This window comes from Podarcis gaigeae (assembly GCF_964106915.1).
Source record: "Podarcis gaigeae genome assembly, chromosome: 1".
Classification (NCBI taxonomy): domain Eukaryota; kingdom Metazoa; phylum Chordata; class Lepidosauria; order Squamata; family Lacertidae; genus Podarcis; species Podarcis gaigeae.
This window is the reverse complement of record NC_139678.1, coordinates 42,551,318-42,575,910: the sequence shown is the minus strand read 5'-3', so window position 1 is coordinate 42,575,910 and position 24,593 is coordinate 42,551,318. Positions and strand designations below refer to the sequence as shown.

At 43.8% G+C, this 24,593-nt stretch overlaps 1 protein-coding gene and 1 long non-coding RNA gene across 3 annotated transcripts in view; both read right to left on the bottom strand.

Moving 5' to 3' along the window:
• Positions 1-20,458, bottom strand: part of BAHD1 (bromo adjacent homology domain containing 1) — a 64,623-nt gene extending 44,165 nt beyond the window's left edge. For both annotated transcript variants that reach the window (XR_014565658.1, XM_083744510.1), the window contains exon 1: positions 19,981-20,458. The gene's annotated coding sequence lies outside the window, so the exon portion shown is untranslated. The remainder of the gene's footprint in view (positions 1-19,980) is intronic.
• LOC310847695 overlaps positions 1-24,593 on the bottom strand; it is a 198,467-nt gene that overhangs the window by 156,096 nt on the left and 17,778 nt on the right. The gene's annotated exons all lie outside the window — the stretch shown is intronic.

Sequence of the window (24,593 nt, the reverse complement as noted above, 5' to 3'; positions counted from 1 at the left end):
CATCTCTGGGTTATTTGTGGGGCATAGGAATTCATTCATTTTATTTATTTTTTCAAAATATAGTCCGGCCCCCCACAAGGTCTGAGGGACAGTGGACTGGCCCCCTGCTGAAAAAGTTTGCTGACCCCTGTGTTATACTATGCAATCTGTATTAGAAAAAGTCAAATGGAAACCACCACTAGCAACAAGATACTCCGGATGATTTTTCCTTTTGGGAGAAAACGCAATTTAACAAACGAAACCTCCACTGTTGGTCTCAGGAGTACAATTTAAACAGACTTAACCCAGGATTATTAGACAGGTATAAAAGAAACACACAACCCTTTGATGACAAGCACAAATAATATGGTTCATCAATTTCCAAGTGACAGGGGTGGGTATGGTGCTTTCAAATTCCTAGGAACAGCCATACACACAATTTCTATGAGGCTTTCCTTCCAAGTTAAAACTTAAAACAAAGACAATTTTATGAGTTCTTTGTAAAAAAAAAAAAGTCAAAGGATGTGCTATAATGTGCTTAATTGTGTGCTGTATAGAAACAGTTTGGCTTTTGAATCCTGTTGTTCCATGTTAAAACAAAACCCAGCCATAAATTCAGGCCATCAGAACTTTATAGCAACTACTGTACTACAAAACCTTTGCCTATCTAAGTAACTAATAGTACACAAGTAGTACATCATCTGATGTTCTTCTGAACCTTTTGAGGGGTCCTACACAATGCCTCCCCTTTCCCCTTTCGGTCTGTTTCTGGAGGATATCAACATGGTTTCTCTAAGGAAAGGTTCTGCCTTACTAATCTTTTCAAATACTCTGAGATTAAAGGCATACATATCAACAGAAACAATGTAGACGTTATGTATTTCTGTTTCTGTAATGGTTTGGATAATATTTCCTGACAAAAGTTGTGGGATAGGATGTGTCCTATGGATTAGAAGACAGATTTTTTAAATATAAAAGACACACCTAAATATTTGGAGTAAGGGGTCAGCAAAGTTGTACCCAAGCCTGCAGATGACATCCATTATTCAGGACGATGAAAATCAATTCAATGGCAAACAGCTCCCAAAAGAATATTTCCAGGCTGAGCAGGCAATAAAATGGTGAATGTGATTCAAAGTATTTGATTGGCAGAAGATTTGAGGCAGATAAAAGAAAGTTCCTTTTCACAAAGTAGTTCTTCAAAACAAAACATAATTAATAAGGAATCTTTTCCAACAAAGTTGTCCCCTTAGCACACCTCTGACTCTTTTGTTATCCAAAAGTTTAGCCACCTCCCAAAGTTCCAATGCCAAAGGAAGATAAGGCGATTATAGCTGAATAAATTCTTTGCATCTGTCTTCACAGGGAAAGATAAATCAAAGATTCCTGTGCCTGAACTAACTTTTGCAGGAAGGGTGTCTGAGGAACTGAGGCAAACAGTGGTGCTGAGAGATGATGTTCTAGGCAGAATAGACAAAATTGCCAGGTTCAGATGGTATCCACCAGGGAGTTCTAAGGAACCTCTCAAAGGGGAAATTGCTGGATCTTCTAACAAAAAAATGTAATTTGTCGCTAAGATCAGCCTCTATATCTCAGGACTGGAAAGTGCCCAATGCAACACCAGTTTTCAAAAAAGGATCAGGGATGGGGAGAGGGAGGTTAATGGAAATTGCAGGTCAGTTAGCCCAACATCTTTTTTTGGAAACCTAGTGAAAAGTACTGTTAAAGATAAAATAACCAACCACACAGAAGAACAAGCCTTGCGAAACAGATCCAGTATTGCTTCTGCAAGGGCAAGTACCGTCTCACAAACCTGTTTGAGTTCTCTGAGAGTTTCAGTAAGCATGCCAGAGGTGTTCCAGGTCACATAGGAACTAGTTAAACAACAGGAAGCAGGAAGCAGGAATAAATAGTTCTCCCAAATGTAGGGATGTTGAAAGTGGAGTGCTGACCCACCAAGGATCAGTACTGGGACCTGTGCTTTTTAACTCGTTCCTAAATGATCCACGGTTGGGTTGAGCAGTGAGGTGGCCACATTTGCTGATGGTACAAAACTGCTCAGGGTCATCAAAACAAAAAGGGACTCCAAAATGACTTCTCCAAACTGACTGAATGGGTGGCAAAAAAACGGCAAAAGCAATTCTATGTAAACAAGTGTCAAGTGATAACATGTAGGGGCAAAATATATTTATTTCACATAAACACAAAGTGACACATTTTTTCCCATGTGTGGGAATCCCCACCTTAGTCATAAGCTCCCATACATAGTGGAATGATTTCTAGCATACAGGAAATGAATGCAGCTGAGCCAATTCATGCACTACATTGTTAGGGGCATATCTGAAACATCCCTAGTTATGCATCTAAAAATGTGAAGTATGAATTTACAAAAAAAAAAAAAAAACCTGTCAGACTAGTAGTTACTATTATTATTAGTTATTTACAGTATCTATATGCTGCTTAATTTTTTTTAAAAAAAGTTTTCAAAGAGCTGTGAATATGCTTCCCAGTTGCCTTGGCTGCAAAACCTGGGCTAGCACATAATTTGCTAAATAGTGTAACAAACACAAAGGCCCAAGCTCCCTGTTTCTATTCATAACCCCCCTTTTCTGCCCACAGACATCTTCATCTTCCGTTCATAAAATGCACACACAGTGTTTGCATCATCATACATATCGGAAGAAAAACATCACAAACTCAACAATGTGCTAAGTGTTGCCACTTCTCTCTCTCTCTCTCTCTCTCTCTCTCTCTCTCTCTCTCTCTCTGTGTGTGTGTGTGTGAGAGAGAGAGAGAGAGAGAGAGAGAGAGAGAGAGAACACGAACCCCAGATAATCAAAATCCTCACTGACTGGATTCTTATTCCTTCTCCAAAATCACATGGGAGTCATATTGTGGTTTTGGAGTTTGCCTTCATTATGGATGACCTTGCAGAGCTTTGTTTGTCCCCTTTCACCAACTGCACCCAGGCTGAGCCTGTAGAAGGATACTCTGCTATGTACCTCGGAACAACTGCTGTAGGATTTCTACTGAACAAGTGCCACACTCATTCTCCCCCCTTTTAAAAGCAATGCTTTGCTTCTTTATGTCCCTTGGTCCTAATATTAATATATCGCCAGCTTTTCAACATCATGATATATCACCAGCGAAACACTGTGGCCTGGCAATATACCGCGATGTTGAAAAATCAAGCTGCGTTGGGCTCAGACTGCGAGGCACCGGGGGAAATTGCCGCAACTCTCACCGCAGGAGCTGAGACAGTTTCACCCCAGCGCCTAGCGGGCTGGGACAAGGCAGCTTGTTTGTATGGCTCAGCTGGCAGAGCCATCCCTGGTGCTCCCCCCGCTTGCGCAGGAGTCAGCGCCAGGCTGGGGGGTCCTTTAACTACACGGCTGAGGGGAGCGGCAACTGCACACTCCTCAGCCGAGCAGTTAAAAGATGCAGAGGGAGGAACAAGCTGTATCAGCACCTTGCCATTGTAGCTTTTTTCTTCCCTCTGCACAGTGTGAGGCAGAGTGGGATGGCGGTCTCACCAGCAATATATCACTGAGTGAAGCCAATATTGCGGTTTGCTCCTCATACCGGTCCTGGGCGATGTATTGATATATCGCCTAGGCCTAATCCTAATTGGAGCTTTTGAAAGTGTCTGGTCAGTTGAACTAAGGATCCACCCAGCCACTCAGCTACAGTGTATACATGCAAGGAGAGGTACAGTGGTACCTCGGGTTAAGTACTTAATTCGTTCTGGAGGTCCGTAATTAACCTGAAACTGTTCTTAACCTGAGGTACCACTTTTGCTAATGGGGCCTCCCGCTGCTGCCACGCCGCTGGAGCATGATTTCTGTTCTCATCCTGAAGCAAAGTTCTTAACCTGAAGCACTATTTCTGGGTTAGCGGAGTCTGTAACCTGAAGCGTACGTAACCTGAAGCGTATGTAACCCGAGGAACCACTGTATCTGGAAATCACAGAAGAATCACAGCCTAGCTGACCGTGATCACTGGACTGAGAAAAACATGCACATAGGGACCTTGGAACCATTACTATTAGCTACCAATTCTTGTGGATAGCTGAACTTCTGCACACAAACTCAGAAAACACTGAAAACATTCACTTGGTCACAAATAACTTAGTATCATCCACTGCCAAACACAGATTATCAATCCTAGTAGACATGTAAACCAGCTAAATGTTAGACCAAATGTTGCATTCACAGCATCATTCATAAATTCACTTTTTTTGATGCCTTTCCGATCTACAGGACACAGATGAAACACAAGGTGTTCTGGCTAAGATTTTCCATTCAAATAGTTCTGTGTAATTCAAAAGCTGACGCATCGTACCAACGCGTTTGTATTTATAAGATGCACATGCTACTTCCCCAAAAAACTATGCTGAATGATGCAGTTTCCATCAAACACTGAAAAGGTATTACCTGAACAGAATGCATGAGCAGAAACCAAAGAATATGAACAAGAATGTTCAAGAATAATATTTTTTAAAAACAACAACAACACCCTCCTATCACCAGCACACACACACAAAATTTGGCCACACCACTGATATGCAGCGAAAATCTGCTTAACAGCTTTTGTTTCCCAAAGGCACATTTCTCAAGCCGTGCATTTTATAGACACAGTCCTTCCCACTGCAAGTGCCAGTCTACCAAGCAGCGATCCCTTTTTAAGCCTCCTCATGCTTTCATAAGCTCCTCCTGCGTCTGCCCCTAGACCTCCTGGAACATACCCATCCCAGCAAGAGAAAGAAACCTTTGCCTTTATCACTAATTGTATCCTCACAGTAGGAAAGATCAGATAAATCCCAAGACAGGCACTTCTATCCGGATTGCACATAGGCCAAGCAGCCACATACAGTAAAAGACACACATCTTATGTAGTTAAACCTCCCAAGCGTGAGGGGGAAAGTGGAATCATTACTTCCATGACCTCCATAGAGCAGCTCTGATTCCTTGGCCTCTAGTAGTCTTACTTTTCGCTGATCAAAGGTGCGTCTCACACTCCACCATTTGACGGAAGAAAATAGATGCTCTTCTCTCCCGTCAAGTAAACAAGTAAATTAATGGCACTGAGAAAGCAACTTCAAAGGTGTTTTGAGTTAAAAAACACTTCACAAACTTTACAATTTCTATCTCGTAGAGAGCACATTTTCACACCCTTTATTGGAAGTGTGTATCAGTTTTTACCATCACAACAAAAACATTTCATTTGTGGAATATGAAATTTTGGAAGTACACTACAGTCTGTAGAAGCCAAATAGTGAAGTTCAGCACAATATTGCACCTGCGAAGTAAGGTGTAGGTGGCAAGCCACATTTCAAAGCAGAATACAAGGTTATCACACATTGGTTACAACACTAGTTCTGTACCTATTCTACAGATACGATTGAAGAGCAACCTGCAGCTGCAGCCCACTCCTATGGATAGACTCAAGAGCAGTGTTTTCCCAAACTTAGGTCTCCAAGCTGTTTTTGGAGTGCAGTTCCCATCATCCCTGACCACTGGTCCTGCTAACTAGGGATGATGGGAATTGTAGTCCAACAATAGCGGGAGACCCAAGTTTGTGAAACACTGCTCAAGAGAGCTGCATGCAGAAGGTGGGTCAGACTTGTTCTCAGCTGCTCCAGGCACAGGACTGGAACCAACCAGTGAAAATTGTAGGGAAACAGATTTTAAATATACAATAAGGGAAAGCTTCCTAACCCTAAGAGCTTTGAGCTCTGGGAGGTGGTGGGCTCCACTGAAGGCGTTTAGGCAGAGGCTCCATGGCCATCTCTTAGGGAGGCTATAGTTGCACCCTGCATGTAGATTTCACACTGAGCAGGGGGTTGAGCTAGTCTGCCACTACAGTCCCTTCCATGTCTATGATTCTAAGGTCCCACAATGGAATATCACTCCAAGTGTGTACAAGACGGAGGGTGGTACCAAACCAAGTTGTCCTGTTTGTGCCGGGGCTTCTGCTTGAACAACAAAACTTCACCTTTCCTTTCTCCTCCCTGTCTGTCCCCCCATTCCGCTTGGGAGGGTTGAGGGAACCACGTAAACAGATTTGGGGGCTGCATGAAGCTCAGTTTTGCACACGGGACAACTTTGTAAGATACAATCCTTGAAGTCATAGATGAAGTTCTTCCTCATTTCTATCCCTGCAGAGAATACTAGTTTCGTTTTTAAGATGGCAATCTTCACTATGCCAAGCCAGGGAGGCAAGACCTATTTCTATCCCATGGCCTCCTTTCACCCTAATCCCCAAAACCAGAAACACCTTCTTTAGCATTGCCTACAATACCTGTTCTCCATGTATGGATGATTAGGAAAACAACACTTTCTACTCTCTATAGGTTAGCCAACAACAGCACCAATTCAAGTTTTATTATTATTTATATCCTGCCCCTCCTCTCTCAAAGGAGCTCAGGCCACATTCCAGAAGCAAAATAATGTCTACTTAGGCTTCAAGTACTCAACCATGTTTTGGTGGTTGTAGCACAGTTGTGGTATACCTTGGGTGTTATTAGGTCTTTTGCTGGTTGTGCTTACATTGCTGGGCATTATTGACACAGCAGCAATTTTTCATGAACAAAAGCCACTCTCATTCTACAGATGCTTATTCCAGTATTTACAGCCTAATCATAAAAAAGAATTACTACCCACGGGTACAGAAGTACCATGAAGGTGTATACAAGGGAGAGAGAAATCCCTTGTGCTTGGTTCTTTGCTGTACTGGTACCAATCATTGTTCAGCTTCTTAAGTTTGATGTGGAATGATCCACCATGAAAATGTTTCATGAAAGCTTGCTATGAACTGCAATAGTGCAGGAAATGAGTGCGAAAATAAAATTACAAAATTGCACCTCTGGCTACCAGAGACATCTCTCAGACCCAAACCTCTCTTCCCAAATAATCTTTGCTAAATATGCTAGACAGCTCTTACCAAGGATCATGCTATTTTTGCAAAAATTACTTCGGCCATCACTTGAGGTCACCTTCAAATGCAAACACCACATCTTGGCCAGCATTACCCAGCATGAAGGACTGGGTGATGTTGGTGTCCCAAAATACAAGCTCTTAAGAGTCAGAAGGCAGGAGCTGCAAGGATGGTTTTGTCATGCAAGTAGAGACAACCAGCTCTCTGTGCTGCATACTTCATTTGGTCCTTTGCAGTCGTTACTGTTCTAGTCCTTACTGCTTTTTAAACAAATGTTATTAAATATATATATGAAAAATACAAACCGAAAACAGTAACCATAATCAAGCTCCCACTCCCACTTTGTCCAACACAAACACAGAGTATGAGAATTAATCTTATTCTTATTAAGATTTATATACCACCCTTCATCAAAAGACAGTTCACAAGATAAAAGCACAAATCAATAGCTAAAACAGAAACAACAAAACAGAACCAGTGCTCCCCCCCCAAAAAAAAAATATGTTTCGGTACTCACCATTAAGTTATTATAGTGTCACACTTTTTAACAACTGCGTGCCCTTGAGTACCCCCTTTAAAAAAGCACGGGGTATAACCAAAAGGCTTTTGTGACTTCAAAACATTATAGTCATAAGGAAAGTGAATCAATTCTATATTTCCAGTCATAGAATAATACAATCATAGAATTGTAGAGTTGGAAGGGGCACAAGGACCATCTAGTCCAGCTGTTCTCAACCTGTGGGCCCCCAGATGTTGCTGGACTACAACTCCCATCATCCCTGAGTTCCTGCCTTGCTAGCTAGGGGTGATGGGAGTTGTAGTCCAACAACATCTGGGGACCCACAGGTTGTGAAAGGCTGATCTAGTCCAACCCTCTGCAAGGCAGAAATCTCAGCTATAGCATCCATGACAAATGCTCATTCAACCTCTGCTTAAACACCTCCAGACCTTTGATAAATGAAAGACAACATATTTTCTGAAGAGTGTAGCATTTAGTAGTATTTTAAGGCTTTCTGATAAAATGCTTTCCATGACAGATTCATTGACATCCAATGAAGCTAAATGTTGGAAGATTTAGGACAGATAAAAGAAAGCGTTTTTTCATGCGGTACATAGTCAAACTATGACGCTCGCTCGCCTAGGAGGTAATTATGGCTTTAAAAGAGGATTAGACAAATTCACGGAGGAGAGGGCTATCAATGGCTACTAGCCATGATGCCTATACACTACCTCCACTGTTGGAGTTAGCAATGTTTCTGAATACCGGTTTCTGGAAATCACAGGAGGTCAGAGAGTGCCCTTGAGCTTGGGTTCTGCTCCCTGGTTTCTCACAGGCATCTGGTTGGCCACTGTGAGAAAAGGATGCTGGCCTAGATGGGCCACTGGTCTGGTCCAGCAGGCTATTCTTATGTTATCATCAGTGTCCGGATCACAACTGACATATGTGAACGTATACACCAAGTACAGGATGTGGACTCAGAAATCACATACAGTGATACCTCTGGTTACGTACTTAATTCGTTCCAGAGGTCCGTTCTTAACCTGAAACTGTTCTTAACCTGAAGCACCACTTTAGCTAATGGGGCCTCCTGCTGCCGCTGCTCCACAGATGTACGAATTCTGTTCTCATCCTGAGGCAAAGTTCTTAACCTGAGGTACTATTTCTGGGTTAGTGGAGTCTGTAACCTGAAGCATCTGTAACCTGAGGTACACACAGAGAGAGCTTGGGTATTGTATGAATAAGCCAAATCGACTAACAAATAGGCCTGGACATTGTTTGGGAGACTTGTTCTGGGAAAAACAACCCCCAAGTTAGCCTTTGGTCAGTTTTAGAAATCTCAAACAATGATAATGACGACAGCCCTGTTCTAACTTGCTGTAATCGCTGGTGTAGAGATGATGATGCAGCAGGCTGTACAGAAACATCCAGGTTTACTGTACATTCGCGTGCTGCCCTAATACAGGGAACAGGAAAGTTCTTCACCTGATGTTAACATTTCCAGGACAGCAGATGACGCCAAACAAAAATGCAGAAAAGCAATGGAGAATATTGCTTGACTAGCAGTGCAGACTAAACGACTTTAACCACTGTGATGAAAATAGCCGTTTTTTATGTACTTATGTTTTCTCTAACTACTGTAGAATTGTCGCATGGTGGGAGTTATAATAAATGAACCCCTGACCCATGAAAAGATTACACACACTGTCTCGGTCTCCCCTAGGAAAGCTGGAAGCGTCACATTTTGCATGGATGCCCCCAGCTGCAGACTCCAATGCCTCCTCTTCTTGTTTTCTTAGAGCTTAAAAGCCTCCCTCCCTAACTTCTTGCTTTATACCAATGAGTCCAGGTCTTAAGTAGTTTCTTCAACCCATCAATGCTATATCAAACCGTTTCTTGCACATTCCTGCCACTATTTAGCAACCTTTATGTCTCTTTATGGTTGTTGAAGTCTCCCCAAACAATTCAGCAGGGAATCCAGGATTTTGGCTTACCCACCCAGATTCACATAGACAAGTCCTGTTTCAATTGAGCTTCAACCTTTACCCTAAACGTTCATATCTGCATGCATTTCCTGCATGAAAAATACTTTTAACTAAGCTAGAGTGAAGATGACAATGCAATGACAAACCTAGACAGCATCTTAAAAAGCAGAGACATCACCTTGCCAACAAAGGTCCGTATAGTTAAAGCCATGGTTTTCCCAGTAGTGATGTATGGAAGTGAGAGCTGGACCATAAAGAAGGCTGATCGCTGAAGAATGGATGCTTTTGAATTATGGTGCTGGAGGAGACTCTTGAGAGTCCCATGGACTGCAAGATGATCAAACCTATCCATTCTGAAGGAAATCAGCCCTGAGTGCTCACTGGAAGGACAGATCGTGAAGCTGAGGTTCCAATACTTTGGCCACCTCATGAGAAGAGAAGACTCCCTGCAAAAGACCCTGATGTTGGGAAAGATTGAGGGCACAAGGAGAAGGGGACAGCAGAGGACGAGATGGTGAGCAGCCATAACTCTGTGTTGGAAGATTCGTTGACCTGTCCTCCAAGAACTGAACATGGTTCTTGAAGCTACGAACATGAGTTTGACCAAACTGCGGGAGGCAGTGGAAGACAGGAGTGCCTGGCGTGCTCTGGTCCATGGGGTCACGAAGAGTTGTACATGACTAAATGACTAAACAACAACAAGAGTGAAGATGCATACAGCATAAGTACATCTTAGTGTCTGTACTGCTAGCAATCATGTAAAGTTTGGTTTATTTACCTTTCAGGAATCTTTTGGGGATTTAAAATGGTATATATAGCAAACTTAGGAATATTAAGTATTTTTTAAAAAATTAATTTTGCACATTTCATACACGTTATGAAATATAATATATTCTAATATTTTGGAACTATGACTGTGAATAACTGAATCCATGTGCTACATCCCATTAGTATATTTTTGCCATCAGAAAAGGAATTATTTGTCTTCCTTCCTTACATTTCACTGCCAACCTTAACTATTTTAATTATTTCCCACAAACTCACTAGAAACTTCCAAAGCAGGTGCACTTTCTGTCTTGCTATCTCTATTTTCACTCCATTATGTTGGAACCACTTTAGCATCCTTTTTGCTAATACTCAGACATCTAACATATCCAAGTAAAATCATTAATGAATCTACGCATAAGGAATATCCGAAGTATTGAGTATGCTTGTATTCTGAATTTTCAACCCACCAATGTTTACAGTCTGCTCCTACTAAACCACACTTCCAAATATAGCCTAGAATTTCTTGAATCTTATAGGAATCACATATGTATATATGCATTACTCCATATAGTGGTTTTCTTTTAGACTATCAGCTATTGATATCCGGAACTATTTTTAAAAAATGTAAATCCATACATGTTCAGCTGTTGTAATTTTTAGAACTCTTTCCCCAGCCTCTTGTAAACTTTCATTCTCAAGTAACACCTTAAAAACTGATTAAAGACCAGTTATAAGTATGTGCTCCTAACACCTCAGATTTAGTAAACTAGCCAAAAATACTAATATTCATCACCTGTGGAAGATAAGCAGTTAGCTGGAAAAATGTACACGCATGTGCATTCCGCATTTATTAAAAATTCACCTCTGCTAAGATACTAAGTAGAATTAAATACAATCACATTCTTGAAAGTTCAATAGACTGTCATATCTAGAAACTGGCTAGTTTTCCCAACCAATTAAAACACCTATTGAGATTAATGGATTAACAGCAGTAAGAAAATGGACCCAGTGTTTTAAACAATAATAATGTTACATACTACATTAAAAGGTATATGAGGGATTGTGACAGGATAAGAATACCTTAGAACACAAGGATACACCACTCTTGTTTACTCCAAGTTGAAATAAACGATAACAATACAAAGGTGTGAGAATACAATTTTACATTATGCTTCTCCTTTATAACCAGATATCCATTTTGGACTGATACTGCTTGACCCACTAAGATGAAGGTGGATATTATTTTAAAATGTTCTTGATAAAGTATATACTTCAGGACAAAAGAGAAATAAGTTTAGCCATTTACTGTTATCTATGATATTCCATATTGATTCAACTGATCCTGATCTCTTTAAATCTTATCAACTAAAGGACTGTGTTTGTTTGAAATTAAATCCTAGAGTTAGAAGTGATTTTAATCCCCAAATATTTTATTGAAGGTTTCTAAGGAATTTGAAAGAAATTATATCTTGCTTTTACAGCTATGTGATATGAAAAGTCATAAATTCAGACTTGGTTGTTAATCCAGGACGAAGACAAAACTCATTCATTATAGTTTTGGTTTCTTTTTTCCTTCACTTGCCATATTAATCAATTTTGGGCCTTTAGATAAAAATCCTCCCCTTTCCAATTAGAAAAAGGGTTCCCATTACCCACTGAAACACAACTGGCTCATGGATAACATAAAACTTTGCCCCAATGATATAATGCATTAGTTTGTGCAAAACTGAAGGCGAAGGAATAATTCCAGTGAAAGAACTAAGCACCACTAAATTAAAGAAGTATAACTTTCATCAACTCCACAAATCCTGCTGTATTTAGCTCCTCTTAACAGTTAAAAAAAATACTGCACTTGAAATCCTCTCAGGCTGGAACTGTCTGGAATTGGATTTAAAATCTCCTGCCCAAAAAATGCCCCCTTTTTCAAGGCTATCAACATAATTAATTCTATACAGCAATCTTCTGAAATCTGCATTAGGTTCGTATCCTAATCCCATGGCAATTTTGCTTCTGTATGCATTTCTTGCTGACTTTTCAAAGTTGCCTATACAATCTCTCACTGCTTTGCCCTTGTTCTGTTGCTACTCTAGAAACTGAATCAGCCAAATGTCCTAGCAGAAAACAAGAGTCCTCAATAAAAAAAAATTGTTGTTGCTGCTGCTGCTGCTGTTTAAGGCAGCTAATACATGTTTATGCAGAAACATCACAAGTTACCGTAATTGATTTGGGAAATCAAGAGTGAGCAACCTATTGTATTGCAAGGAATTAGCACAGCACAGGGGCTCACTCATCATTTTGTTAGTGCACACACACAACCCACGGTTGTGTCCTACCCTGACCAATCCAAACTTTTGTTATGTAGCACACATTCATTGTGCAGTGCTCCTTACTTTCTCTATTTTGTTCAATACAATTAAATTACAGTTATGCACAGAACTATAATGGCTATTTTCAATTAGTTCAATTGATTAGCTAAAAACTAGAAGTTGTTCCCACAATAGCCTCTTTGCATTATTCCTTCATCTGGGTGTTTACAGCTACTTATGTAGGTTAGTAGGGAGAGGAAAATATGCATTGCACAGAAGCAAAATATAAATGTGTCATCTCAGTATCCCCTACTTGATGATCAAGGCTGGTGGTGAGTTTTCTTTTTTTAATTAACAGGTATTAATTAAAATAGTTATGTTACTTGTGGTACCCATTGATAAGATATAATTGCATGTCTAACTACCAAGGCTCACCAACTATTTCAGGTGTTTGTTTAGCATCTAATGATTGCTGGGAGTCGAGCTTCTGTACTGGAATAAGTCTGAACAGTATTTGAAGAAAAAGTATTCCCAGTCTTCTATTTCAATAAAAATTTCAAATACAGTGGTACCTCGGGTTAAGTACTTAATTCGTTCTGGAGGTCCGTTCTTAACCTGAAACTGTTCTTAACCTGAAGCACCACTTTAGTTAATGGGGCCTCCTGCTGCCGCTGTGGCACGATTTCTGTTCTTATCCTGAAGCAAAGTTCTTAACCTGAAGCACTATTTCTGGGTTAGCGGAGTCTGTAACCTGAAGCGTATGTAACGAGGTACCACTGTACTGTGCAAGAAGCACCAGCAATATTTTTTTTTAAAGGATCACAAGGCTGAGGAAAACAGTCTCTTGTCCCAAGGGCTGACTCCTCCATGCATTCATCTCACATCCTCAATACATATTAACAGACCAACTTTTTAACAACCATAGCCTGAAATCAGGGATGCACAAGGCAAATACAGGAGGAAAAGAATGCCAGAGGTGCCTACTAGGTTCAAAGAGTTACTCAGCAGCAACAGCCACTGAATAGTAGTTACTGGAGTACATGGCAGGACAACAGGCCCTGGTTAAAAGACTTACAGTCTATAGTTCGACACAGAGAACACAAGAACAGGCTGATGCACCAGGCCAATGGCCCATCTAGTCCAGCATCTTGTTTTCACAGAAGCTAATCAGTTGCCTGTGGAAGTTGCAGTGGAGAGGAAGGGGTAGGAAAGGCCCACAGTATAAACTTCCTTCTGTAACGCAACTCTGGATATACCGTATTTTTTGCTCTGTAAGATGCACTTTTTTCTTCCTAAAAAGTAAGGGGAAATGTCTGTGCATCTTATGGGGTGAATGTGTGGTCCCTGGAGCGAAAAGCAGATCATGTTGTTGTTGTTTTTTGAAAGAGGGAAGTGGGTGTTGAAACAAAGCCACTAATCACCAAGCGATCGGGGAGGGAGATAAGGGAGCTAGAGATAAAGGAGGCTGCCTGGGAGGGGAGAGGTAAAAGCCTCAGGATTTTTGCACTGGGTCACCCCAAATTCACCACCAGATCACATAGCATGTCCATGGCTACAGCCTGCACCAAAAACACACTCACATCCACTTTTTCGTGGGGCCACAATGGCGCAAAAACGTGGTTACAAAGCAAGGATCCACATGGATTCTCAGGATTTTTGCATTGGGCTACCCCAAACTCACCGTCAAATCACATGTCTGTGGCCACAGTATGAACCACAAAAATCATACATCCACTTATGTTCAGAATATTTTTTTTTTCCTGTTTTCCTCCTCTAAAAGCTAGATGCGTCTTATGGCGCGAAAAATAGGGTAGCTTAATGTCTCTGTCCCCGTAAGATATTTTTATTCAAAAGGACAGTATCGAAGAGTTACTGTTCTATAAAAAGCTGTAAAGGGCTATAAAGAAGCCAACATTCCATTTGTTTGTTTGTTTGTTTTGTTAAAGGAGGAGAACAGAAGCCTTCAAAAAAATGGCACAGAAACTTTCAAGGATTGGTTCAAGGAGGAGCTGTAAATATTGTGACAGCAGATTCGGTACTGCTACGTGAATGAGGGCGTATCATTAGGAGTGTTTCTTATAAGGGAAACAAATGGGAGAACGGTGGAAAAATGCAAAGCTGTCTATGAAATGTCACACTGCGCCCCACTTTAAAGGGTCACTAATCCCACAAACATTAGGAGAAGGACCCAAATCTAAAGAGTGTCTTAAGTTCTCTCACTGTCTCCTATATGAAGCTTTGCCTCGACAAAGGGCCTCTTTAAAAGTGCTGTAATGAAGAATGTTGTAGACTGTGTTCACAGAGATTAAGGCAGGTTTTCAACAGGAATGTTGGGCTCGGGGTTCTATCTAATGCTTCAGCAAATCCACTCAGAGATCAGAGGATTTCTGGTCCTAAAGGTGCTCCGGTTTTCTCTTTGCTTTGAAAGATCAATGACAGGTGCCTTACTGGGGCAAAGGTCACAAAGAGGAATCATCCAGTATGAAACTGACAGGTCTTCCTTACAGAGGGAATGCCCACCATTCTGGACCTTGCAGCAATTCTTCTCTTAAAAGAATGAAAATGAATCCTTTGCTTGAATCAATTTGCTAGAAAATTCTGTATTTTTAACAAAGTCTCTCAAAACGGCAAAACAGTGTTTAACCCATTTGCAGCATACCAACTGCAGCTCGCTTGATGTAGCATCACAGCTGAGGAGTGTGAACTCGGAGGTCCTTGGTCCTCACAGCCTCCACCCACCCACCCCATCTGCAATATGGTCATAACAATACAGTGGTACCTCAGGTTACAGACGCTTCAGGTTACAGGCTCCACTAACCCAGAAATAGTACCTCAGGTTAAGAACTTTGCTTCAGGATGAGAACAGAAATCGGGCGGTGGCGGCGCAGCAGGCCCCGTTAGTTAAAGTGGTGCTTCAAGTTAAGAACAGTTTCAGGTTAAGAACGGACCTCCAGAACGAATTAACCCAAGGTACCACTGTATTGACCTACCTTGCAGGACAGGAAGTTATAAAAGATTGCAGAAATATGCATTCAAAATTATTTGAATAGGCATTGAAAATGCACATTATAAATACAGTCGTACCTTGGAAGTCGAATGGAATCCGTTCTGGAAGTCTGTTCAACTTCCAAAATGTTCAAAAGCTCCTGCAGCCAATCAGAAGCCGCGGAAGCCCTGTCAAACGTTCAGGTTCCAAAAGAACATTCGCAAACCAAACCAGAACAATCACTTCCGGGTTTGCAGCATTCGGGAGCCAAAACGTCTGAGTTCCAGGGCATTCGGGATCCAAGCTACGACTGTAGTAAGTCTTCAAGCCCTGTTCCACAATCCACTGACTAAAATGCAGTTGATAGGTAAACAGTGCAAGGCTACTGTTTTGGCTTCTAGACTTCAGAATGATCTAAACGCTTGAACATCCAGCCCTCTCTTTGATTCTGCTTTGGCATTTCATGAAAAATGATACTGCTCAGCAAGGCTCTGGTCCATGACTCTGTGCTCTTCTCTTTCATGATGATGATTTTACGCTGGGCTATTTCTTCAGGGCCAGTAGTTTTGATTAAAAATAGCAGAACGTTGTTAGCACCTTTAAATACTCATTAACAGAAAGTAGAGTGAAGAATAAAAGTATTTTAATAAATAAAATCCACTTCCCTTCTATTTTGAGATGATTATTAATGCAGGCAAGAATTCCAGTCTGGGGCCCGGTACATACAAGAGACTACCTGCAAGGATCCCTTCAAACCTTGTTTTCTATGACTGATTTACACACTTGACTAAGACGAGAAACCCATCTCTAACAAGGACTTCTGTTCATCCTGTTTGGAGCTGGGGACATAGGATAGGCGACATCTAACTTTTCCAGAAGTGCAACACAGCACGACACTATTAGCATACACGTTAAGAAAGAAGATTTCAGTAATTTAATGTTGGGGCTTACTCTTTCCCAAAGTTCGCAAATGGCCAAAGACACTGCAAATCCTCCTACCCTTTTTAACGTATTTCACACTTATTCAATGTATATGTACGATGGTGCAGCTTGTACAGCTTTTCCTGCCTGCTTTATACTGAAATTATATTCAATATTCACAATGTTCTCCTCGATCTTCATTTGGATGCTTAACAGGTAATCCTGTTCCAGCCCATCTTCACTGCTGCATGCTGATACCTATTCTCACCTTTCACTTTTGTCCGGTTCATCTGACTTTAAGCAAACATGGACAAAGCCCCCTCGATGTCCAACAGAGAAACTACTGCATTTCTAACACTAAAAAAGTGCTGAGCTGAGATATCAGCACTAGAAAATTCCTTTAGACCAGGTACTTCCCGCCCCGTGTGGCAAGGTGCTTCATATTCTAACTGTAATCAAATATTAGATGAGTAAAAATCAAACAATATAACTTAAAAAACACACTAAGCAAATGAAAAAGTCAGCATATATCCTTGAAGAGAAGCATGCACTAGATCAGCTTACAAACACGATACAAGCAAGATTCTTGAACCAGCAAATATTCTGATTTATTATGATGCCAGAGATTCTTTCAAATGCATGAATTCCTCAAGCACTCTGTAAAAGTCCCTTTGGAATGTCAGAAGGAAAATTTAGCATTGCGCCACCTACTTGAAACCAGTACTCTGGATCTCAATCCAATCTACAGAACACATCTAGCAGCTTGCAAATGCCCTGTAGGCAAGAGCTTTACACATAGATAATTTGGAAAGAAGGGCAGGCAGTGAAACCAAAACTCAAGCCACGGTTTATCCATAGATTCACCAGGTGATCTCAGGCATCTGCCTTGGATCAATTTCTTACAAAATGGAAATTAACAAAAGTCGATGTAATAAGGAAATGTTACATGCCTTAAGGATTAGTCAGGCTACGTATCTAAATAAATAAAACGTAATGATCCATCTAGAACTGGCTAATCTCATAAAGTCAGAAGCATCCGGAAAGGAGCAAGAGCTGATCGCCTGAAGTTACTTTCACATTTTACTACAGAAAGCAACACAAGCAACCGGTTTTGTTTTCCATACAGATAGAAACAAATGGAAATCAGTGTCAACTGACTCTTAACTTTATTCCTCTACACATATGACAAGAAACCTTAACTTGGAAATAAAAACAGAAAGGTACTTTCCTAATCCTAACATTATTCTTCTACGTAAACACAGCTTCCAGATTTTAGAAGCTCAAGTCAGATGTGTGAACATGTGGTCTACATAATGAAACAGAATGCATGATGTTCCACACTGTAGTTATGCATAGGGAGGAGTGACATACACACTATTCACAAAACATTCATCCAACATGCAACACTGAGTTGCTACAATCTGAGTACAAGATTAATTTAATGCTGTTACCAAACATTTTTAGAACACTCATGAAGTACCACAAGAACCCCTAAAGATAATTTTCGCAATACTACTTCAATCCTCTTTTCTGTTTTTAAAATAAATGAAGTTTTAAAATGAGCCTGTAAAAGGTTTTTAAACAGGCTGGAGATATACATTTTGGATGGCTAACCAATCATATTTTAACCTTCCCACAATTTTGCACATCACCTGCAAACAGAAATGTTCCATCAACTGCACCATTTCAGTTCTCCACCCATTCCTGCCTATTCAGAAGGCTACGGTGGGAGGGAAGATAACCTGTCAGAAACACTGATGTGGATTTCATTCTGGGTACCCATTTGTTCGCTCTCTGTTGCAACTGTCAGACAAGGAAGGGAAGGGGACTTCTTACGTACACTCTCTTGCTACTCTTAGGACATGAGGAGGGTGTGAAAACTGGTGTTAGCATCTTCTCCCTAAGTGCAAGGGGTGACATTTAAAACAGGAGAAGAATGAGCTTGTGAATGGTGATAAAGTACATTCCAGTACTCCTTACTGGAAGGGAAGAAGATTCCAAATTTGATAGCCAATGCACTCAAAAATGTACATCTGATTTTCGCCTATGCAAACACTACACCTCCATGTTGTGATAAATAGAGAAATACCACACAAAACAAATATTTATATTCCCTAAACTATTAACAATTACAAAATAATTATCTCCAGGAACAAGTAATACATTCGCTTGGCTCCCTTTGTTTTTGCTACCACCTCACAAACATCTTCCACTATTTTGATGGCAGCTTTCAAATATCACAGCAAATCAGTAACTTTACTTTGCCTCACTGAGGCATGTCTCTTGAGACAGTGTCAAGTTATTAAGTGCCTTGATCTTTCTAGAGAAAACCCATCAAGATTCAGTTTCCGATGCCTCTTTCCCACACCACTTTCTTTTTTTAAACCCTCTTCGGTTTGATCGCTTCTGTTCTGGCGCTCGGTTCCAAGTTCCTGTTCCAAAAGACCCCTCACGAGAAAGAGAGAGTGTTGCATGCGTCTTTGTCTTTTACAGCCCATTTTAAACAGGACATCTGTCTCTGTGTCTGGTTTATCCCAAAAGGTGCCTCGGATAGACACAGCAGCCCTCTCCCAACTAAGAAACAAGACTGGGTGACAATGTCGTTTTCCAAGAGGCAGGGGACAAAATTAGGAAGGGGGGAAGGAAAGAGAGAGAGAGAGCGCGAGCGCCAAGGAGGCCCTTCACGTGGTCTCCCATGGGTTCAGTTCCTGCCTTTCCCCCAGATGAATCGGGAGGGGGAAAGGGGGTGTTGTTTTCTCGATCGTCGATGTAAAAGTTAAATGGCTTTATTACATAACTTTAGACCTTAAAGCTAATCCCAGGAAGCGAAGCGGCAGCCTGACCCTCGCTCGCATGATCCAAGTGGGCCACCGGGGAGTCGTTGCCAGAGCTCAGCCCACCTGCCACCGGGGGCCATTTCCTCCCTGCTCTCCGGCGGCCGGGTGATGGGCGGGGAGAGACGGGAGCAGCCCGGAGTGTCCTTCAGCTCGGGCAGAGGACCAGCCCCAGGGCCACGGCGCCCTTCGGGGAAGGGGGATCGCCGCCCACCCCCAGCGACAAGGCAGGCCCCCGGCGACACACACACTGGAGAGGGAGAGGAGGAGGTTGCAGGGGAGCGGCGGCGGCGGCGGCGGCTGCTACTGGAACCGCAGCCAGCAAACCACCCACCCACCCACCCACCGTGACACGAGGAAGATCAGGGAAGCGGGCTGAGGCGCCCGGAGGGACACGCTGCCTGAAGACCGCCACGGATCGCCCTCCCGCCCGCCCGCCACTCCAGGGCCCCGTGCCGGCACCAGCCGGATCCCAGCAGAAAGTTCCCGGTGGCCCCCGGCTGAAAGCTGCGCGCCGACTCGTCCCGCAAGAGCCGCGCCCCCCTCCGCCCCCCGCTTCCCCGGCGGCACCTGTTCCCATCACCCGCCCGGCAAGTTCCTCGACGCTGCGCCCTTCCAAGCAGCGCCGCCGCCGCCGCCGTCGCCGCCTCCGGCTTGTGGGGCTCGCGAGGCTGGCGGCGTCGGCGGGCGGAGCCCCATCGCGCTGCCGGCCGGCCGGTGCAGATTGACGGGCTGACGCCGAACTCGCTGGCTCGCTCGCACTCACCGGGGCGCTGGCGGGTTGCTGCTCCTCCGTCGTCTTTGCCGGCGCCGTTCGGCTCAAGCGGGCCCACCCAGGGCAGGCGGAGGCCCCGGCCGGGCTGGAATCCGGCGGCTGGAACGCCCCGGGGCGCCCGAGTCCCGGGCTCCACGCTGCTGCGTCAGCGCCGCCTCCTCCTCCTCCTTCGCCGCCGCCGCCGCGTAGCCGCCCGGCTGCGGGATGGGGACTGGAGGCGCGCCCCCTTCTGGGGCCCGCGCGCTCAAGGCCGGAGGAGGGGGCGGCGGCTGCTGCTGCTGCTGCTTCTCCTGCTCCCGCCGCGGCTCCCGCTCCCGCCGCTCCCTCGGCCGAGGAAGGCTCGGCTGCCGTCCTGCCGCTACCGCTGCTCCGCTGCTGCTGCCGCCGCCTCCGCGCCCGCCGCCGATGTGCTCTAACTCCCCGAAAGCAGCAGCGGCAGCAGCGAGCCCCTTGCTCCGCTCAGGCTCCGTCCTCCCTTCCTGCTTCCTCGTCGGCAGCCAATCGACGCCCTCGCCAGCGCCGTCCGCTCCGAAGCGCCCGCCAATCGCCAGGCACCTGGCCCGCCCCCGCTAGCCAATCTCCGCACCAACCACCCGCCCCAGCCAGGTCCCAGCGCAGCTTGCAAGGCAAGGCAGGCAGGCGAGGCGGGCGGCTCCCAGCGGACACGGCATGGCCACGGCCGCCCAGCCGGGGGAGGGGCGTCCCCACGCGAGCGGCAGCATCCTCCGCGCGCGCCCCGCCCCCCACCGCCCAACCTGTCTTCTCGGCAGCCCCGTCGCGCCTCCAGTCCGCCCCATGGCTCTTTTCCCGCCTGCCCAAGTCCCCATCTGCTTTTCCCATCCTCCCCTGGACGTGAGCGGGGCGGGGGCGCCTTCCCTCCTCGCTTCGGCCACCCCTCGTGCTTCCCCACGCGGCTTTCCTCGCGGGGAAGAGAAACGCCTCGAAGAAGTTTATTTAGCCCGGCTCCGTCCGCCCCCCAAATTCTCTCCCTCCTCTTCCCGTGGCTCTTTCTCGCCCTGTCACACAACGGACTAGCCGTCACCTTGGTCGGCCACCAACAGCACCCTCCTCCTCCTCCTTCTCTTCCATTCGAGCGCCTCTTCCTTTGTTGCATCCAGTCCCCATGGGAGATCTTCCATATTCAGGTCACCGGCTCTACTTGTCAGTCACCCTCCACCAGAAGCCGCCCACATCGACCCGAGCCCCTCTGCTTTCTACCCATCTACTTTGCCCCGAACTTCCTAGGCTAGCAATCCTGCTTTCCCTCAACTTTCCCTTACTTATTGGACTTTCATCTCGACCAGTCTCTAAAGCTTGGAGCAGTGGCGTAGCGTGGGGGGTGCAGGGGGGGCCGGCCGCACCTGGCGCAACATCTGGGGGTTAGGGTTAGGGGGCGCAAATCCACGGGTTAGGCGGCGCAAATTACTTGCCTTGCCCCGGGTGCTGACAACCCACGCTACGCCACTGGCTTGGAGGAACATTTGTACAGCTAAAGAAGAATCGCCGCCCCCCATCTCCTTGCTGGCAGAAGGGAAGGAAAGGGGTGGCCTTAGCAGTCTCACTTCCACTGTTGGGTACTAGACTGTCCTTGCGCCTCATCTCTGCAACAACAGGGCACCTGTGGACCATAGCTGTGCACACCATAGACAAATGCAAGCTTGATTGCATTACCATTTAATATGATTACATAGCACTGAATATTGAACCAAGTCCTCAGCACAATATCAAGGCTGCAGAATAAATGAGCAAAACATTGCATGCACCTTGGTAATGTTCATTGTGTGTGTGTGTGTTCCTCTTTCAGGGAGCCTAATGTGAAAATGTCAGGTTAATACAACAGGCTTTTCAATTTTGCCTTCTAACTGTCCAATGTTCGTTCATTCTCATTTTCCAGTTTTGCTCATAGAGAACCAAAGGTTCTTTGCTCTGTGCTGCAAAAGACTTAGTTTGGGGGCATTTAAGCTGATCATTTACTGCAGAATAATCTCTTGAAGGCTGTGGGCTACGTACCCTCAGGCTGTTTGCAGGTTGCGACCTTTTGAGCAGCTGGAATTTAATTCCAGGTCCGCACATTATCCACCTTAGATCACACGCATGCACTCTACCACCCCAAATTCTAACCACATTAAGCTACAATGACTGATAAAAGGCCACATGAATGCATACATAATCCATTTTGCTTCTCAAGCTACAATTCCCTAAAAAATGAATCAACAAGTAATCCAAGAGTACTATGACACTAGCCTACTGCGTGTACATGATTTCACTTTTGTATTCCTTGTTAATTATTTTGGAATAATTAACTACATTTCTCTTGCTATAAACAAACACTACTATAAATTTCCATTTCTGCTGAAAGCATATACACTTTGTGCAGTATTTTCCAGGAATCCCAACAGAAACTGTTTATTTTCCCAGGAGATGGGGGAGAGCCCTTGCCCTGGGTGAATGTGGGCTCAATATATGGCGCAACAGTGAAAAAAGGAAAAAGGTAGTGGTTCACATTTGATTAGTTCTAATACACTTTAATATAACAGAAATTAAAGTCATCTACATCTGCAGGCATCTTGGCTTCTTGTAATTTTGCTCCACTCTTGATCTTTCTGGTGCTCCTTTTCAGTTGCTGCTTCTGCATCCACTTACATGCTTACTGGTTCATTCACATGAAGAATCACAAGGCAACTCCTGTAGTGGTGCTTTGGGATATATAGGCAACTCCTATAGTGGTGCTTTCCAATAAATGAAAGCTCCTGCTTTCATTTATTGGAAACCACTTCCAATGCCCGTTATCTGAGGATCTAATATTCACAGGCCTAGTACTTTCTCAAAGATCTGCTTATAGTTGGTTCACAGTTCCCCAGATGTCATTCCATGACATCATTATCACGATAATCTCTTAGACACTAACAAAATTCAGTTGTAGCTGAAGTGTTTATTTATATATCAATCTCAGATCAGTTTCTAAAAATGAATTGAAAATTTAAACACTGCTTGTGACTTGTGATCATAGGAAAGGGTGAAAGGTTCAGAAAGGGGGAAGGGAGGTTCCCTTCCTGTCACTACTTTCTAGAATTTACAAGACGGTGAGATCAAGTTGTTCTGAGAAGTGTAAGGAGGTCATCCACATCAAGTGATCTTAAGCATGCATGTTGAATCAGGTGCTTGAAGAAGACTCAAATTCAATCCCCAAGAGCAATCCCTGAAACACTGGTTCAGCCAAGGATATATGCATTAAAAATGAGGTCCACATATGAAAAGTGAGAAATTTCATTTCATATGCCTAGAGCAGCAGCAATCCTGGTTTTTGTATAATTTCTGTTTTGTTTGTTGGGGAAATGTCTACATTTCTTGGAAAAGTGTCTGAATTACAACACATTTCTCTGACTCATCTTAAAATGAAGCAGCTGTCACTGCTGGATTCTTTAAGAATGATTTCTTTAAACAGGGGCATCTTCTGCTTCAAAATACTTACAGATGCATCATCCCCCCTCCCCTCAACTCCCCCTGCCTCCCAAAATAGCTTTGGGAAATTGCTATCTGTTCAACTGTTTTAAGATACAAGAACTCTGAACAGCGACACGATGAAACAATTTCTGTATCGCTGTGGGGTTGGTTGTTCACAACAGCTAGAGATTCCAAGGATGCTATCCCACATCAACTGGGCTAGCAGAGATGGCGCTGCCCAGGTGTAGCCAAGTGTTGCTTAAAGTAGCAGACAATGCTGTACTTTTTCCTTTAGGGTACTGGTTGCCACACTTCCAGTTCAGAATAAGCCAGAGAACAAAGCAGAAACCTATGATTTGGGCAGAGCCTAAGAGCTTAGTAGAACTGGAGGCGTGGTTGGTTGTTTCGCACATCATGGTAAGTCAACCTTTGGCCTATGTTGTTCCACATTCCTGGAGAGTGTGGCCATTTAGTGCCCTCTCCTAAAAAAGCAAACACAAGCTGCAAACCTTGGTTACAGCTTGTAAGTTGACTGGAGCAAGCCAAACCACAAGGTCGGGTCCGGATGACATGCTAAGCAGAACCAAACTATGGCTTAGCTTGCAGCAGCAGGACCAGAGATGGAGCCATGATCTTTACTTCTAGAGGCCACGCACTCCCATATTCCCACCAAAGCTTAGTGTTTGGTTTAGGGTTATGTGTGAACCAGGTAGTTTTTAGAAAGCGTTTCCAGGGACACGATAAAACATTTGCTCCAGTTTTAATGGACTTTGAATATATTTACTGACTGGAAATAAAAACACTAAATTGACAGGCTCTGAATTGACTAGAAGGAATTACCATTTCTTGATGTCGTGAACCAGATTCATATGCACACACAAATAGCACAAGATAAGCTTTCTGTGTGATAGTGCCCTTAGTGGCACACCGCCTTCTCAATCTAACTAGGTAACCCATGTTGGATTTAGGGTGGTGTGGGTGGTTCCCCCCCATAGGGCACTGAGCCAAGGGGGTGCAAAACTGAGAAGCTCCATAATTGAGAACTTGGATGTCAGCAGGATAGAGGAGGCTGGAGTTGGTTGCTAATTTCCAACTCCTTATTTAAAAAGTTCAAAGCACTGCTGCATGAGCAGTCTGAATAAGGAACTGAATTCTATATG